We start from the raw sequence: 5939 nt of genomic DNA, 5'->3' as shown, positions 1-5939 counted from the left end.
ATCCTAAAAATATATGTTAAATATATTTTAAAAAGATATTTTATAAATTATTACAAATATTAAAAAATTTCTATTATTATGTTCTTAAAATATATTCTTTAACACACAATTAGTTAAATTCTAAAAAATAATACTATATCCTATACTTTTATATTTCTTGTTTAATTACGTGAGTGCACTGGTTCGATGAAAATGCAGCCAAGCAGTGGTTTTCAGTTTTTCACATTTCCACGTTTCCCTATGACGTATACACGGCCTTTAATTTCTTTTTCTATTTATCAGTAAAAAATAAAATAATATATTAATATAATAAATGTAGTAATAATTTATCATCAGCGTTGTACCGAAAGTAGCCAAAAGTCCATGTTTGAATAAAATGCATTATAGAATAATCATATTGGAATCCGATAACAGGTGGTTAGTGCTTAGTGGTGTAATATTCAATGAATCAATTTATTTTTAACACAAGTCACTCGCATGCAGTCATACACTATAATTACTATATAAGCAAAATTAGTTTTTCTATTTTTCACAACACGAAATCCCTTGCCCCTCATGGTCAACATCCCCTGCTTCTATTTGTGTTTCTTGGTTTGTATATGTTCTTACGTCTAACAACATTTGAAGCTTAAAATCCTGGGTTCACTGTTCAACCAATCGCTAGAACGCATCCTTAATTTTAGTAATGTTAGTTGTTACTTCAATTTTTTTAACAATATATTATGCAGACTTCTTTTTATTTTTTTTTTAAAATAGGTTTTATTTCATTGATAGAAAATAAACAATAGTAACTCCCAATTAGACAATACATCACAACAAGTAAAAAAAGTATTTTCCCAAATACTAATTACAATAAAAAATAATAAAAAAGTAAAATTTATGACTTCCATCGCTAGAGAGCCCGCCTGAGCCATAATTTTTTCAGGTGGGAGCCGTTTACCTTCGAAAATGAAGAAGTTCCACGCAAGCCATAGTTTTCATAAGGTGGAAGCAAAACTGATAATCCGTATTTTACTGTTTGCAGAAGTTTTAAGTTTTTCTAGAATTTTTTTGACCTACACCCATAGTGGAACTTCGAAGCTAGCAGTTGAAATGAAGTGGGTTCCTAACTTGACTCAGATTACCACTGAGACTGAACATTCAAAGAAGCAGTGGCAAGGTGTTTTCAGAGCTTTCGAGGACAATGAGCTGAGATTTGTGCTATCTGAGAATGGAGCTTCTCCATGGTTGATAAGACATTGTAACTTAGCTTCCATAGAAAAGATTTAATTTTAGGGGGACATTTGATATCGCAGATTGCATGCCATAGTACTTTTGTTCTGAATTTGTTATCTAATAATTGCTCATGAACAAGATAAAAATAGAATATTGATAAGTCCATATTTGATGATGATTTTTGGTTGAAATTGAATGGATTTCATCACATAAATTTGTACTTATTCCCTTAAATAGCATGCTTTCGAACTTTTTTCCTAATTTATACTTGACTATGAAAATATGCTCTTTTGTGTCTAATTAACCCTATTTTATTCCATTTGCCTTCCATTCGATGCCTTGATGTTGTTTGTGAGTGATTTCAGATGTATAAGGTAGAAATAGCTTGGAGAAAATGGAAGAAGAGCATGCAAAATGGAGGAAGCATGAAAAATCAAAGGAGAAGAGCACAACGATGTGTGCGTACGCACAGACCTGCGTGTGTACGCACAGCCATCAGAGCAAAGCCACGCACGCACGTGAGCCACTTCGTGCGTGCCGCGCGTCCATTTAAGCATCGCCTAGTGTGCGTGCGCACAACCTTTCGTGCGTATGCACAAGAAGGAATTTTTGGCAGAGTGTGCATGCGCACACATCTGTGCGTACGCACAGGTGGCCACACATGCCTTCATTAAAATCGCACGTGATTCGCGATTTTGGGGGATTGGAGGCCCATTTCTGAAGCCATTTAGCTCATATTGAAGGAGAAATGAGGACCATACGATAGAAGAACATTAGGGTAGCTTAGGAGTAGTATTAGGAAGCTTTTAGTATAGTTTTTCTCTAAGTTTTTCGTCATCTCTACTAGGGTTTATACTAGGATTTTACATTCAAGTGCCATTTCCATTTTTGATCTTGGATTTTGCTAGCTTCCATTGTAAGTATCTCTTTGTTACTATTCTTTATAGCTACATTGTTCTTACTCTTTCTTATAATTCAAGTTATAGTTCAAGTGCACTTCTCTTTTGCAATTTCAATTTCTTGTTGATGAATTTGATGATTGATGTTTGCTTTATGCTTTCTTGAGTTGTTATTGTTGATTGAGATCATTTGTTGCTTTTAGTTTCAAGCAATTTCTTATTTTTCCCATGTTTAATGTTTTTGCCCACCAAGTGTTTGACAAAATGTCAACTATGATTTTGGGCTAATCTTCTAGCTCTTGGTTTGGGAAAAGTGAGCAATTGGGTTCCTAGAGTTGGAATGTCCAACATTTAGTGTCAATTCTTGGATTGTTAATTGTTCTTGTTTCAACTAACGCTAATTTGTTGCTAAGACAATTAGCAAGCAATTTAGGATTTGTGGGTTAAGAACACTTATGCTCATTTAACTTACTCTCCGATGTAAGGGTTAATCAAGTGAGATGAATCCATCCCAATTGTCATAGTTGTGGTTCCAACAAGGAAAGGACCCTTAACTCACTCCAAGCCAAGATGCCTTTTATGTCTTAAATCTTCCATACAAATTTACATTAACCCTCTTTATACCTCACTTGTCTATATTACACAGTTAGTTCTTTAATTCCTTCATTAGTTCATTTATTGCAATTTTGAATGTTCTTTTATTTCTTCATATGTTTATCTATTCATTGAAAATCCCTTGATCACCACAACTAGAATCGCACACTCATTGATCTCAAGTGTCCTTGGGAGACGACCCCAGAACTAAACACTCCCGGAATTAAATTGGTTTTGAATTGTGACATTGTTTTGAATTTAAACTTTGGTCGAGAGTCGAATGTGGGGTTGGGACTATACTTGCAATGCAAATTTTATTTTAAGGAAAAGATTCCTAAACTCGCTTCGGCCCCCCACCAAATATATCTTAAATTTATTGTGTAGTTGTTCCTTTTCTCTTTTGTCCAGGTTAGTTTATCAGAATTCTGATATTTAGACATTAGGCATATCTATTGTGCTACATCTGGTGAGAATAGGATCTGGATTAGCTGTTGGTCCTAACATCATCAGGCTTTAGGAGCTGTTTCACCCAAATGACAGAAAGATCAAGTTGGTAATCTGGGTCGAATCTGAACGGGAGTTCATTACCAATCCATGGATTCTCTTATGTGAATCATATCTTCTCTCCCAACCTTCCATTTAACACATTTTTCCAAGACTATTCTAGCCTCGAAGAGGCTCCTCCAAGCCCATGATGTGTTATGCCCCACTTCTCCCTTATTGTAGGAGGCGTATCTAAACTATTTGCTTTTGAATACCTTGAAGACTAAAGAATGCTCCTTGGTAATAAGTCTCCAATCCTCTTTTGCAAGCATATCAAGATTAAAGATGTTTAGGTCTTTTAAATTCAGTCTGTCCATCCTTTTAGGTCTACACATGGTATCCCATCCTATCCATTGCAATTTTTTCTCATTTTTCTTTTGACCCACTAAAATTGCATCATCATCTTATGTAACTCGTCAATCAAAGTGTTTGGCAACTTAAAGCAGATAAAGGTGTACATTGGGATTGCGGAGCAAACAACCTTTATAAGCACTTCACGTCCACTAGGAGAGAGTAGAGACCTTTTCTGATGTTGTAACTTCTTACCACTTTCTCCTTTAGATAATTAAATGTTTGTTTCTTGGACATGTTGTTGATTGAGGCATTCCCAATATTGGTTATGGGCTTTAATATGCAGTGTTTTCAATATCTCAGTCAGCTGGTCTTGAACATCATTAGGCATATTTTTGCTGAAAAAAATTGATGATTTCATAAGATTCACCTATTGCCCACTTAAGCTTTCATAAACTTGAAGCACTATTAGTAGGTGTTCACAATTCTCTGCCGATGCTCTACCAAAAAGCATAGCAACATTAGCAAATAATAGGTGACTAATAGAGGGACATCTACCATTAAGTCTTAGGCCATGAAGGCTATTGCTCTGTTCTTCCTTCTGGAATAGTTGAAGAAGTTTTTCTGCACAAATTAGAAATAGATTGAGGGAGAGTGAATCTCTTTGCCAGAGTTCTCTATTGGGTTTGAAATAACCTATAGGTTGGCCTTCCACAGTAACAAAATATGAGATAGTAGTGACATACTTCTTAATCCAATTAATCCATCATCTTCCAAAGCCCATTTTCTCCATCATGAACCACAAGTAACTCCATTCTACCCGGTTATAAGTCTTGTTCATATCTAATTTTATAGTAATTTCAAGTTCACCATATCTTTTATTCTTGAGGAAGTGTAGAAATTCGTAAGCGATGAGAATATTGTCACTAATTAATCTTCCTCTAATAAAAGCACTTTGGATCACGACTTTAACCACTCAGTCTCAAGCATTTCACTTGGACCTTCATGACACAAGCACATGGTTAGGGATAGCTTGATTTAGCCGCTTAGGCCAGGATTTTATTCCTTTAGGCCCTTCTATCCATTAATGCTCAAAGCCTTGGATCCTTTTTACCCTTGCCTTTTGGTTTAAAGTGCTATTGGCTTATTTTGCCTACTTTTTTTCTTTATTTTTTTTGGCAAGCTTTGTATTTTTTACTGCTTTTTCTTGCTTCAAGAATCAATTTTATGATTTTTCAGATTATTAATAACATTTCTCTTTCTTTTCATAATTCTTTCAAGAGCCAACAATTTTAACATTCATAAACTTCATTATAAAAAATATGCACTGTTCAAGCATTCATTCAGAAGACAAAAAGTGTTGCCACCACATAAAAATAATTAGAATTTTTTTTATTGAAAACTTGAAATAATTGCCTCCTTATTCTAAAGAAAATCTACCATTTTATTCATGTTTAGTGATGATGAGAAGAATAAATTATATCTTAATTGGATATAATAAAAAAATAAAAATAAAAATAAAGACCCTAATTACTAATACTCATGTAATTCTTAAGATATGTTTCTAATAATAAAAGTTATCACAGGTTTAAGATTAGGACTCAACAACCTTTATTTTGGGAGATGGATGCTTCTTCAATCTGTGGGATGTCTGGTCCCTCAAGGGAGAGCTTCTGGCGCTTCAGCTCCTGTAGCTCACGCCCTTGCTTTTCTTGTTCCTTAACCAGTTTGCAGAGCATGCTATTTTGATTTTGCTGTTCTTCTTTAAGTTGATCCATAGCTTCTTGCAGCTTGGTGACAGATACTTCTAGGCGGGCCTAGTAGTCAATTTGAGGGATTTCTGGGAGGAATTCATGCGCCCTCCTCTTGATGGAGTTGTCATGCACTTGTTGTCCCTCCATTGACTTTTTGGTGATTGGATGCTCTACTGAGATAAACTCATCCACTCCCATCTTTACCCCATCATCTTTACATAGCAAAGAGATTAAGCTTGGGTAAGCCAATTTGGCTTCAGTGGAGTTCTTATTTGCAATTGTGTAAATCTCACAAAAAATCAGATGATGAATCTCCACTTTGTTTCCCAGCATAATGTAATGAATCATCACTACTCTTTTGATAGTTGATGAGCGGATAATTTATACGCTCTTTGGCATTGTTTTTAGGTAGTTTTTAGTATGATCTAGTTACTTTTAGGGATGTTTTCATTAGTTTTTATGCTAAATTCACATTTTTGGACTTTACTATGAGTTTGTGTGTTTTTCTGTGATTTCAGGTATTTTCTGACTGAAATTGAGGGACCTGAGCAAAACTCTGATAGGAGGCTGACAAAGGACTGTTGATGCTGTTGGAATCTGACCTCCCTGCACTCGAAATGGATTTTCTAGAGCTACAGAACTC

Source organism: Arachis stenosperma, chromosome 3 (genome assembly GCF_014773155.1).
Source record: "Arachis stenosperma cultivar V10309 chromosome 3, arast.V10309.gnm1.PFL2, whole genome shotgun sequence".
Taxonomy (NCBI): Eukaryota; Viridiplantae; Streptophyta; class Magnoliopsida; order Fabales; family Fabaceae; genus Arachis; species Arachis stenosperma.
Note: the sequence above shows the minus strand (reverse complement) of the source record.